This window comes from Physella acuta, unplaced genomic scaffold (assembly GCF_028476545.2).
Source record: "Physella acuta isolate Inbredline_101_S28 unplaced genomic scaffold, ASM2847654v3 ptg000753l, whole genome shotgun sequence".
NCBI classification, from domain to species: Eukaryota; Metazoa; Mollusca; class Gastropoda; family Physidae; genus Physella; species Physella acuta.
The window spans coordinates 68,802-83,453 of NW_026732271.1; positions in this window are offsets into that span (position 1 = coordinate 68,802).

The following is a 14,652-nucleotide window of genomic DNA, read 5'->3' on the forward strand; positions in this document are numbered from 1 at the left end:
TAGTATAAATTATAGAAAATTAAATTTCAATAAACGTATTTAAACCTTTGGTGATTAATAACAAAATTTTAATTACAACTCCTACTAATTGTTAGCGTTTAGTCTAATAATTAGAAATCACTTACATCAATCAACTTTAATATTAGTACCGAGAAAACTATTTAAGCATCGCTGCGTGTTAGAACAAATCTCTTAAGATACTTTTTTTTCCGTGAAGCTTCTATATATTTTTTTGTAATCTACGATTACAAACAAAATACTTACATCTCACCTTATTTTCACCGATGTCGTCCTCCAAAACGACATTTGAAAAAATTTTCACCGCCAGCAAAGGGGTTGCGCCCTTGGATGTTCCCAATCCTTTTCAGATACAGCGAAGTCAACCGATCAATCTTCTTCTTCTTTGTTCTTAATTATTAGTGTTGAAGGGGATCGAGAATTATCTGCCAGTGGGTTTGAACTCGAGACTTTGTTCAAATTTATCAACCTTGAGCTTTTTGCCGACTCGACCACGCCTCCAACACAATTAAGCGTTACGTGTCAACTGGTTATGCGCCATTAAGGCCATTGACTCCGATTTCAGCCTGCTTTTCTTTTTGGATTTGCTTCCATAGCCTTTGTCCAACCAAGAACAAACTACAAGGCAGTAGTTGTTTAATTTAGAAGTTGTCTCTCCTAGAAGAGTGGCTGTCCCCAGCTAACGAGCCTCATCTGCCCGGGGGTTCGAACTCGAGACTTTTCTGTTTAGCAACCATGAGCTTTACCGACTCGACCACGCCGACCCCAACCGATCAATCAACAACCCTCATAATTGAACTGCCTGATGAAGAAAGCCCTGATCTTTTCTCGACTCAACCAACACCAAGTACAGTCATACAGGTGGTCATTCAACCCATTGCAATCTTAAACGTTTTGTATAGTGAACATTTAAAATGACATGCTTCATTATAATATGGGAAAAATTTTATGAAATACTATGTATTACATGTAAAAAAAGGATCTGTTCTTATTAAAAAAAAAAAAAAAAAAATTCTAAATATAATCTATACCGATTACGCAGACTCAATCAACAACATTAAAACATACCTCAAACTAGTCGACTTATGCAGAGCGCAATATCCACACACAATACAAACCACCCACGGAAATAACACATCTGGAAATAGATTCCGTCTAGACAGAATTTACGCCCCAGTGAACATGAAAATCAACAAAGTAGAACACATATTCTCAACACTACAGTTTAGTGACCATACAGCAGTCTGACAACTTTAAACAACGAACAAACACAAAGCAAACAAAAACATAACACATACATGAAATTAAAAAAATCACTATTGCTAGTCGAGCGCTACACAAAAGCATAAAACCATAATACACTTTTACACATAGTCATCACCAAAATGTAACAAAATCCAACATTGAGACGATTTTAAATAAGACTTTAAGCGGATATCAATTTAATATGCTTGTATCATTAATATCATTAATAGGCTCGGAAAACCAAACACACCACACTCTCATACTAGAACAAAGCATACAAAAATCAAAACAAATCAAACATATAACGGACGAAAACAACCAAGAAACGACTGACCCAAGAATGATTTTAAAATCAACCCGCGCTTTTTATTTAACTTATCTTCATAATATTTCCCCCTTCGTGCCCAATACACAAATGGCAGATAAATTAAAGATGGTGTTTCAATCACCTCGACATACAGGGAGATAATGTGCTCAGTACTAAGCCTATCCGCCTTAGTTACCTAAGGTGCGCCAGGTACCCATCAGAGCTGGGTGAACTCACGGAGCCCAACAGAACTGAGCCCGGAACTCGAAACATTCGGACTAGCAGTAGAAAGCTTTGTGTTTAGTATTATAGCTTAAAAAGTGCACTCTTACTTTTGTAATTTAACGCTTGTGAAAGCTCGTTAATATATAGGGTATAACACATGTTTTTCCCTACTATTTAGTCTTAGATGAAGAAATAAACAAAGCACCGCTATACAAATGACTCAAATAACTCAAATAACTTCCTTTGTCGACACTACAACACAATACTCATTTCTCCCACACCTAATTCTCCCACACAAAATTGTCCGGCACTAAGTTCTCCCACTCTAAACTCCCCCACAAAAAATTTCCCACACTAAATTCTCCCACACTCAATTCTCCTACACTAAATTCCCCCATGCTAAATACCCACACACTAAATTCTCCCACACTAAATTTTACAACACTAAACAATCCCACACTAAAAATCTCCCAAAGCTAAACTCGATACAAAAATAGTCTCTACCAAAATCACCCAAACATTCAATTCCCCCTCTCTAGATTCCATCTCCCCCCCCCCCCCACCCCACATGGAACTAAACGCTGGCACAGAATACTAGTGTTAGTCCCGAGAGTGCACCAAGGTGTAACACAGTTTCACAGCGGTTTGATCTCGTCTTTTGTTTGAGTCAAAATATCTCGCGCGTGGAACTATTTTGTTAAGGAAGAAAACAAATATTGTTTATAAAATTAAACGATAAAAAGAAATAGAAAAAAATAATAATATATTTTGAAGAAAAAGCAAGTAAACAAACGTTAGTATAAATTATAGAAAATTAAATTACAAAAAATGTATTTAAAACCTTTGATGATTAATAACAAAATGTTAATTACAACACCTAGTAATTGGTAGTTGTTAATCGAATAATTATAAGTCACTTATATCAACCAGCTTTAATATTAATACCAAGAAAATTCCTTACACGACATTAGGTTTGAAAATTTGATCGTTAGCTTTATTTATTTGCTTAGGCCCATCTACCGAAAGCCACGACAAACATACACCTTAGGGCAGGGGTCGGCAACCCCTAGAGACGGATCAGCCAAAAGTTACAATTTACAAATTTTCCAGTTTTTAAAGAGCCACTAACATATTTATTTCAATTTTTTATTTTATTAGGATTAGGAGTATATTCTGGAAGACCATACCGTATGTCACATAATAATGCCTCAACTCGAGGTATTTCCTTTAGAGCTGTCCAGTTGTGCAGCGAATACGTGCATATTTTACAGGACCTCCAACCATTTTAACTTGCCCTTGAGCTCTGTCAAGTTATTACTCCACAGTGACAAATGTTTGGTTTTCAAATCCAGCGATTTCATTTGAAACGAAACAGCATCAATTCTAAAACTCAATGTTGATCTAATTTGTTTTTTTCTGTTTAGATGATCAACTATAAACGTCAGAGTACTTGCATTTTTTTAATTGCTCTAATCTCCCAGGAATTCATCATTCATGTTGTTTATAGTAATGCTGAAGCAATTCATGTCAATAGTAGCATTGGTTTCATCATATTTTTTTCAGACTTTTCGAAATTAAGTATATTACTCTCAGTGTCTTCAACGAAAGTAAGTAATTTTTTTCGAAACAGTCCACTTCTTGAAGCAATGCATAGGCTGGGTTTTCCTTTCCTTGCAGTTTTACATTTAGCTCGTTTAGTTTTTATGTAATATCCACCATGAAGTTGAATGCTTCAATTCGGGATGGACAATTTAATAGGAAGTACATAGAAATAGGGGGTAACTAAATATTCTAATACAATAACGAGTGTTTACTGTTTATATTCATTATCATATCGTTCTTTACCGAGTGTTGCAGACTAATATTTTTATGTGTTATAAAAATAAAAATAATTATTAATATGTGTGCATGGAGCTGAAGAGCCGCATCTTTACATCAAAAGAGCCGCATGCGTCTCGCGAGCCGCAGGTTGCCGACCCCTGCCTTAGGGATCATTTCTGAAGCTGTTCATTCAATCCAATGGTCATGCCAATCTGCGTGGACTCATCATCCGCAAACTCATCAGCCCACACCAGGGGTCGGCAACCTTTTGAGCCGAAAGGGCAAAAAGTTACAATTTACAAAATAACCGGTTTTTAAAGAGCCACTAACATTTTTATGTCAAATAGTATATTTGTTTAGGATTATATATATATATATATATATATATATATATATATATATATATATATATATATATATATATATATATATATATATATATATATATATATATATATATATATATATATATATATATATATATATATATATATATATATATAAAATCTCATTTGAATTTGGGTTGAGAGGATCTACTATGTAAGTCAGAGTACTTGCATTTGTTTTGAAGAGCTCAAATATCTCAGTGAAAACATCCTTCATTTTGTTTATATTAATGCTGAAGTGATTAAACAGTAGCATTGGTTTTATAACGATATTTTTTCAGATGTTTTCGTAATTAAGTAATTTACCGCTCACCACGTATTCAACAAACAAGTATTTTATTTTCGAAACAAATCACTTCTTCAAGCAAGACATAGGCTTGGTTTTCCTTTCAATTTTACACTTAGCTGGTTTAACTTGTTTGTGATATCCACTATGAGGTTGAATGTTTCAATTCGGAATGGACAATGTAATAGGAAGTACATTAAGATTGGGACTAACTAAATATTCTAATATAATAGTGAATGTTTATTGTTTATATCTTATGTTATATCGTTTATTACCGAGTGTTGCAGATTAATATTTTTATGAATTTTGAAAATAAAATAATTATTAATATTGGTGCATGGAGCTGAAGAGCCGCAACTTGACACCAAAAGAGCCGCATGCGGCTCGCGAGCCGCAGGTTGCCGACCCCTGGCCCACACCGATCTGCCATAAGGACAAAATCAACGGTACACTAAGAAGCCCCCCCCCCCGGCACTCGGAAACGACACCCTGCTCAAAGCTCTAAGAATAATTAGCAAAACAGAACCGCCAGTCAATAAAATTCCACACACCAACAATCGAAGCCCCACCATCTTCACAGATAACCCGGCAACCATCCCTCACTACATCAAGTTCAACTACAAAAATAAATCTATTAACATTCTCATAGCCATCCCAGGAAGAAAACAAACATGCCAAACATGCGCATCCACACAACACTGGACAAATCAGTGTCACCTAACGAAACAAGACTCGCCACGACAGGAAACTACGTATATATATATATATATATATATATATATATATATATATATATATATATATATATATATATATATATATATATATATATAGATATATATATAAGTATATTGATTTTTAAGAACATTGTGGCTTTACAAATTGCAAATACGGATACCAAGCCATTAAGCGACAAAGTTTTCGAAGAAATCGGGCCTTTACTTTCAGCAAACAAATATTTAGCCCTATTCATCCGAAGCTGTTTCTGAAGGATATAGACAAGCAAAGAAGCTGGGGAAATGGCTACCATGGTGATGGGGTGGGAAGGGGCGATTGTACTGCGGGATGGGAGGGAGGGGTAATAACAGGTGCGTAATGTCTACGACCTGTGCTATTATACACAGCATTATATTTATAAATCATAGGTTTATGTTATGTTCATAGGTTTATATTAGGCTTATGTCAGGTTGATAGGTTTATGTTAGGTTGATAGGTTTATGTTAGGTTCATGATAGGTTTATGATAAGTTTATGTCAGGTTCATGTTAGGTTCATAGGTTTATGTTATGTTTATAGGTTTATGTTAGGCTTATGTCAGGTTGATAGGCTTATGTTAGGTTGATAGGTTTATGTTAGGTTCATGATAGGTTTATGATACGTTTATGTCAGGTTCATGTTAGGTTCATAGGTTTATGTTATGTTTATAGGTTTATGTTAGGCTTATGTCAGGTTGATAGGCTTATGTTAGGTTGATAGGTTTATGTTAGGATGATAGGTTTATGTTAGGCTTATGTCAGTTGATAGGTTTATGTTAGGTTGATAGGTTTATGTTAGGTTCATGATAGGTTTATGTTAGGTTCATGATAGGTTTATGATAAGTTTATGTCAAGTTCATGTTAGGTTTATATGTTTATGTTATGTTCATAGGTTTATGTTAGGCTTATGTCAGGTTGATAGGTTTATGTTAGGTTGATAGGTTTATGTTAGGTTGATAGGTTTATGTTAGGCTTATGTCAGTTGATAGGTTTATGTTAGGTTGATAGGTTTATGTTAGGTTCATGATAGGTTTATGTTAGGTTCATGATAGGTTTATGATAAGTTTATGTCAAGTTCATGTTAGGTTTATATGTTTATGTTATGTTCATAGGTTTATGTTATGTTCATGATAGGTTTATGATAAGTTTATGTCAAGTTCATGTTAGGTTCAAAGGTTCATGTTATGTTCATAGGTTTATGTTAGGCTTATGTCAGGTTGAAAGGTTTATGTTAGGTTGATAGGTTTATGTTAGGTTCATGATATGTTTATGATAAGTTTATGTAAAGCTCATGCTAGGTTCATAGGTTTATGTTATATTTATGTTAGGTTGATAGGTTTATGTTAGGTTCATGATAGGTTTATGATAAGTTTATGTCAGGTTCATGTTAGGTTCATAGGTTTATGTTATGTTTATAGGTTTATGTTAGGCTTATGTCAGGTTGATAGGCTTATGTTAGGTTGATAGGTTTATGTTAGGTTCATGATAGGTTTATGATACGTTTATGTCAGGTTCATGTTAGGTTCATAGGTTTATGTTATGTTTATAGGTTTATGTTAGGCTTATGTCAGGTTGATAGGCTTATGTTAGGTTGATAGGTTTATGTTAGGATGATAGGTTTATGTTAGGCTTATGTCAGTTGATAGGTTTATGTTAGGTTGATAGGTTTATGTTAGGTTCATGATAGGTTTATGTTAGGTTCATGATAGGTTTATGATAAGTTTATGTCAAGTTCATGTTAGGTTTATATGTTTATGTTATGTTCATAGGTTTATGTTAGGCTTATGTCAGGTTGATAGGTTTATGTTAGGTTGATAGTTTTATGTTAGGTTGATAGGTTTATGTTAGGCTTATGTCAGTTGATAGGTTTATGTTAGGTTGATAGGTTTATGTTAGGTTCATGATAGGTTTATGTTATGTTCATGATAGGTTTATGATAAGTTTATGTCAAGTTCATGTTAGGTTCAAAGGTTCATGTTATGTTCATAGGTTTATGTTAGGCTTATGTCAGGTTGAAAGGTTTATGTTAGGTTGATAGGTTTATGTTAGGTTCATGATATGTTTATGATAAGTTTATGTAAAGCTCATGCTAGGTTCATAGGTTTATGTTATATTTATGTTAGGTTGATAGGTTTATGTTAGGTTCATGATAGGTTTATGATAAGTTTATGTCAGGTTAATGTTAGGTTCATAGGTTTATGTTATGTTCATAGGTTTATGTTATGTTTATGTCTGGTTGATAGGTTTATGTTAGGTTGATAGGTTTTTGTTAGGTTCATGATAGGTTTATGATAAGTTTATTTCAGGTTCATCATAGGTTCATAGGTTTATGTTATGTTCATAGGTTTATGTTAGGCTTATGTCAGGTTGATAGGTTTATGTTAGGTTGATAGGTTTATGTTAGGTTCAAAGGTATATGTTAGTTTCATGATAGGTTTAAAGGCTTATGTTAAGTTCAAACGTATATGTTAGGATCATGATAGGTTCAAAGGTTTATGTTAGGTTCAAAGGTATATGTTAGGTTCCAGTTAGGCTCATAGTAGGTATATGTAAGGTTTATAGGTTTATGTTAGGTTTATAGTTTTATGTTAGGTTTATGTTTAGTTTATGTTATGTTCATAGGTTTACATTAGGTTTATAGGTTTATGCTAGGTGCATATGTTTATGTAAGGTTTCTAGATTTATGTTAGGTTCATAAGTTTATGTAGGGTTCACGTTAGGTTCATGTTAGGTGTACGATTAATTCAAGTTAGGTTCTTGTCACTTTAATATCGAGTGCAATTTAGTAATTCGTGTTATGTTCTATTAAGCTGTAAAATTAAGCAACTTGCTAGCATTTATGTTAGGTTCATGTTAACTCCGCTTTTAAGCCATTGGTAGTTTCATTAAAGGTTCAAATTAGGTTCAAATTAGGTTCATGTTATGTATGACTTGGATTATAATTTAATATTAGCCACGTGCTAGCTTTAAGTTAGGTTTATGTTAGTTTTTAGTAGGTTCATGTTAGTTTTATGTTTGGTTGAAGTTTTGTTAGGTTTATTTTAGTATTATGTTAGGTTGAAGTTTTGTTAGGTTTATTTTAGTATGAAAAAAGGTTCATGTGGTGATCAGTTGATCGTGTGTATCTTCTTTTCTTCTTCGTTCTTAATTTTAGTGTGGGAAAGGATCCCCTCCAACACTATTAAGTAGGCTATACGCGTCAACTTGTTATACGCCATTGAGGTCGTTGATTCCGATTTTAGCCTGTTTTTCTTTTTTGGATTTGCTTTCATAGCCTTTGTCCAACCAAAAACAAACTACAAGGCAGTAGTTGTTTGATTTTGGAGTTGTCTCTCCTAGAAGAGTGGCTGTCCCCAGCTAACGAGCATCATCTGCCCGAGGGTTCGAACTCGAGACCTCGACCACGCAGACCCCTATCGTGTGTATAACAAGCTTGTATTCTATTTGAGAATTATATTTAATTTTTATGCCTCAAATTATTTATCACATAATCACCGCGAAAAGGATCACGTCAGTTATATCAGGTTAAATGTAGTCTCACGCCGTACCTTGTATATACGCCACATTTACTTTAAAGTGGCGTAGTAGTATTTAACATCGGATCACGTTAAAATAATGTCATGTCAGTGTCAAGTTACGACCTAAAATAGATAAACTTAACCTAAATTAGGATCACGTGGAAAAAATGTTTAGGCAAGATCACGTTAAAGTGATGTAGTAAGTCGAACATCACACGAAGCGTGAGCACTCTAAAAGCCAATTAAATGTAAAGAGAACAGACACCCCAAAAAATAATGTGTTTTTTCTAATTAAAGACATTTTCCTAGAAATTAGGTTAAGTGATGGGCGTCGTTCCTACGAATAATGACGTGAAAAAGAAAAGGAGACAAACTCATTAATTAAAGGGAAATAACTAGATTTTAGCCTGTTATTTTATTATTTTTTTTACAAAAATTAAATGCAAATTTCACGTTATTATACTTTGAATTAGTAATACACGTTGAATTAGCACTACACTAAATTCTCCCACACTAAATTCTCCCGCACTAAATTCTCCCACACTAAATTATCCCACACTAAATTTTCGCACACTAATTCTCCCACATTAGATTTTCTCATACTAAATTCTCACACACTAAATTTTCGCACACTAAATTCTCCCACATTAGATTTTCTCACACTAACTTCTCGCACACTAAATTCTCCGACAATAAATTCTCCCACATTAAATTCTCCCACACTAAACTCTCCCACACTATGTTCTCGCAAACTAAACTCTCCCACACCAACAATCTCCCAAATCTAAACTCGTAACAAAAATAGTCTTCACCAAAATCACCCGAACATTCAACTCCCCCATACTAGATTCCATCACACAATCCCTCCCCACCCCAACATAATATTAGTATTTGTCCCGAGAGTGTACCAAGGTGTAACACAGTTCACAGCGGTTTGCTGTCGTCTTTTGTGTCAAATTTCTCGCGCGTGGGACTTTTTTGTCAGGGGAGAAAACAAACAATGTTTTTTCAAGGGGGGTAATTATAAAATTAAAAGATAAAAAGAAGTAAAAAAAAGTTGTAATAAATTTTGAAACAAAATCAAGTAAACTGACTACAGTATTAATTATAAAAAAATATTTTTTAAAAACTATTTTTAAAACATTTGATAATATATCACGTAGTGTTAATTACAACGACCAGTAATTTTTAATGTTAATCCAATAATTAAATATAACTAGTTTCAACCAGCTGTAATATTTATACTAAGAAGTTTGTTAACATTGTGTTTTATCCATTTTTCAATAATTGGCCGTATGTCGGCAAATTTTTTTAACACGTTTTTCTTAACTCAACAATTTGCGGTAAACATAAAAATGTAATAAAAACACTTGTAAAAAAGATCTCTCTTCGTTTTTAATATAATTTTTTGAGCATATTCTTGAATACTGATGTGACAGTGACTTTGGATTTATTTCATCTCTACTTATTTAAACTTGTGTGTATTTCCATTTGAAACCTTGTGTGTGTGTGTTATTTTTTTTCTTCACATTTTATACATTGTAAGTACTTTTTTATTTCTTGTGTGTGTTGCCTGGCCACGGGTGGGCCTCACGCACAACTATGTCGGAAAAATACATCAAACGGCTATTCCTGCCTAAGTTTGGCTTGGCAGGACATGCGCCAAAAACTCTAGAGATTTTCATAGAAGAGGGTTTTTCTTTAGCTACCCTCACAGCTGACGAACTAAAAAGAGAGCTATGTATGTTATGTAGCCTATCACCAGCTGAATTTGAAGGTCTGTATAACTACGGGACATTGCGTAAATGGTATGTTACCATTAGATCAAAGGAACTATATGAGAAAATGCACCTAAAAGAATTTCACAGAGATTTGCCACCTGGGGTAACATCCAGATACAGAGTGCAGAGAATATCAATAACCCACGCCGATAAATCTGGGCAAAGGGGCATGCTGAAATGGCTGCCTTCCAAGACAAGCGACGATGATATAATGGCGATTCTGAAATCTATAAGCAGTCAGGACTCAACACCAACATTTAAGAGAATAGACCAATCAAATGTGGTCAAATTCACCATCTCTCTGGAAAAAGAAGATGTGGAGAGTGTCCCACACTATATTATACTTACAAATGAGGCCAACAAAGAAAGCAGAGTCCTTATAATCCTCAATGGGAGGAGGGTGCAATGTTGCCACTGCAACACAGACAGGCACCTGCCTAAAATGTGTGAGCATTTGAGGACTCGCGCTCTTGACGGCGTCCAGCTAGTAGATGGACAGTACAGGGCAATTGAGCCTTGGGATGCAAATGATAAAGAAGAAGTTAGGGAGCATCTAAGTAACAATAGAAATTTCTTAAAGCATTGGGACAGTTATGATGTTGACGGAGAAAGACAAAATGAAATGCTTAGAGAAGCAAGGCTTAGAGAGGTAGAAGATGCCTTTGGAGTAGATGGCCAAACTGAAGCACATCATACTACTGTAGCACCGCAGCAAGCTAACGAAAGCGTAGCAGAAACCACCATAGAGGCCGAAGCCATGGAGACAATAGCGACCAGAAATTCCATAGTAACAGGGTCTCAAAAAGATGGGGATCAAGAAAATTTGGAGGTAGTCGACGAAACAACAAATGATATTCTTCAAGATAACACTAGTTCAGAAAACATAACGAAACCGCTAAAGGAAATTAAAAGCTCACAAAGTATATCAGCAACAAAGGTATCAGGTCAACTGTCATATAGTCAAGCAATCAGTTCAAGTAAAAAACAATTACCTACAGTAAAGCCACCTCAAAGGGCCGTGACCAGGGCCCAACGGGATAGCAAACCAGCGGCTAGAAAGTTTGGCGTTAAAAGACCACCACCATCCAGCCCTCCAGAAACAGATGTTCGAAAGAAAACCCCAAATAATTCATGCTAACTCTGGCAACATTGAACATCAGGGGGGCTAGGGACAAAAAACATTATATAAACAACATAATAAATAAACACAATATTGACATCTTACTTTTACAGGAAACTAACATTGGAACTACAGAAGAAGCAAATAAACTAGATGCATACATCGGTATTAAAAACTCACTGCACAGTACTGGTTCCAACTGCAGAGGAACCAGTATACTTTGTACATCAGACAAACACAAAATTAAAAGTACATACACGGATAAACAGGGCAGGATAGCATGCATCACATTGGATATTGACAAAACAGAAATAACAATCATCAATATATACGCCCCAACACATAGACAAGAACAAAAACATTTCTACCACACGCTTAATGAACTTATAAATACCGAATACAAAAACAAGACGATACTTTTAGCAGGTGAATTTAATATGGTCATTGATGATACAGACCTAATAGGACAAGATGACAGGAAAACGAAAAGGCTAAAACACGATAAAGAACAAATTAATACATTAAACAATATAATAAAAACGACAAGCTTAAAAGACACCTACAAGAATACACTAAATTTCACTGAAACAACGCACTACAGCAGAACACATCATAGCGCAGCTAGGCTAGACAGAATATATGCTCATGAAAGCATAACGGTAAACAAAGTAAAACACCTCGCTCAGACACTTACATTTACAGACCACAAAATAGTTATTGCTCAACTACAAATTAACCCCACTCACAGAACAAAGAATACATATTGGAAACTCAACAACACGCTTCTAGAAAATAGCGAATACATCACAGAAATAAGGAAGCTAGCATCAGAACTCACACAGAGAGCATCAAACACACATGCACTAGAGCTCTGGGAAGATTTTAAATATATGGTACGGGAATACTCTATCAAAATAGCAAGGCAAATAAACACAGATAGGAAAATTATGGAAGAACTACTAGACAGACAACTAGATACGTTAATCAGTCATAATGCATCGCAGGACAAAATTGAAAAAGTAGAATCAGAATTAAACAAAATACAAACACATAGACACAAGGGAGCGCTAATACGTAGTAGAATAGATATGATAGGCAACGAAGACCCCTCCCATTACAACACAATTTCGGAAAAAATACACTGCAACAGTAAACAGATATGTAGCATAACAGATGACGACGGGACTATAACAAATGACCTGGAAAATATAAAACGTCAGTTTACTTTATACTATCAAAACCTCTTCAATAAGGAAGATACAGACTATGAAATACAAGAACATTATCTTAAGTACACAACAAGGCTAGACAACAATGACTGTACCAAAATCAACGCGCCAATTACTAAAGAGGAAATATCCAAGACTATAGAGTATAGACGGACTAAAACTAAATAAAGCTCCAGGACCAGATGGACTAACCAATGAATTTTATAAAACCTTCAAAAATGACTTAATACTCCTTTTACATGCTACATTTCAGGACATACATGAAAGAGAGGATTGTTCTACAGATTTTAACAGGGCATATATAACACTCATTCCCAAAAATGATACGGACAGGACAAAAATTATAAATTACAGACCTATATCTTTACTTAACAGTGATTATAAAATGTTGACAAAAACTTTAGTTTAGAAACTCGAACCCTTCATATCTAAATTAATACACCCCGATCAGCAGTATAGCATACCAGGTAGAAACATACACAACCACACGCACTTAATCAGAGACATCATACATTATAGCACGCAGAAAGACACACAACTAGCGATTCTTAGCATCGACCAACAGAAAGCGTTCGACAGAGTAGATCATACATGGTTAATAAAAACAATAGATGCTTACAACCTAGGACACTATTTTAAAACATGAATAAAAATAATATATAACAATGCACATAGTCATTTATTAATAAACAACAGTGTTACAAGCGCTTTTCACATACAGAAATCAGTTAGACAAGGTTGTCCTTTATCTCCCCTACTATACATCCTAAGCTTAGAACCCCTACTAGAAAACATTAGACAGGACAACTCGATTAAAGGACTGTACATTCCAAACACGGTAGGCAAGAAAATACTTGCATACGCAGACGACAATACTTTCTTAGTACAAACAGAAAAAGCAATACAGACTGTAATAGAAAAATTCAACAACTTTGGGAAAGGGAGCGGGGGAAAAATAAACGCAGAAAAATCAAAAGTAATGGGTATAGGTAAATGGAAAGGTAAAGATAACTATCACATAGACATAACAATAACTGACAAACTCAAAATTTATGGAATAACCTATACTAGCGATCCCACAATAAACGACCAAGAAACTTGGACCACACTGAAAAATAAAATAAATCACAATCTGGAAAAATACCAATACTGCAATACAACCATTTTTGCCAGAGCTGCATTAGTAAACAGATATATCATTCCAAAAATAATTTTCGTAGCGACGAACTCTACAATACCCAACTCATTTATTAAAAAAAAACAACAAGCACATTAGAGAGTTCATTTTCAAAAACACGATTAGAAAAATTAGCCACAAAACCTTAATACAAAATAAATTAAATGGGGGTATAGGGCTACACGACATTCAAACTAAAATAAACACCTTCCGATTAAAACACCTGGATAGAATAAGGATAGAATCACATTATAATCCATTAGCACAATACTACATTGGGTTAAACATAAAGAGCATTTTAAAATTAAACATCATAACACCACACTATGGGGGAAATGTCATAGGCAGCTTTTATAAAGAAACGCTAGCAACATTCCAAGGAAACAAAAGCATTATTGGGGAAGACACAAAAAAAATATACGACATCCTAATCAAACAACAAGCGACACCCTTATACAAGAGAATTAGTTGGGCCAGGGAACACAATATAATAGACATTAAAGATACATTTAGAAACCTACATAATAAACGCATTACACCAAAAGAAAGGGAAGTAGCATACATACTGATTTTTAATACAACTCCAGTTTCACGAAATACAAAGTCAAATCAAAATGTTAAAATAACATGTCAAACGTGTAAACAAAATATACAAGAAACTGAGAAACACATTTATTTAGATTGTATACTAGTACAGAAAGCAAAGCAAACACTTGCGAAAATATTAAACACCACCAATCAAACAGCCACAACAAATAAAGCAATCACACTTAATTTAATTAACA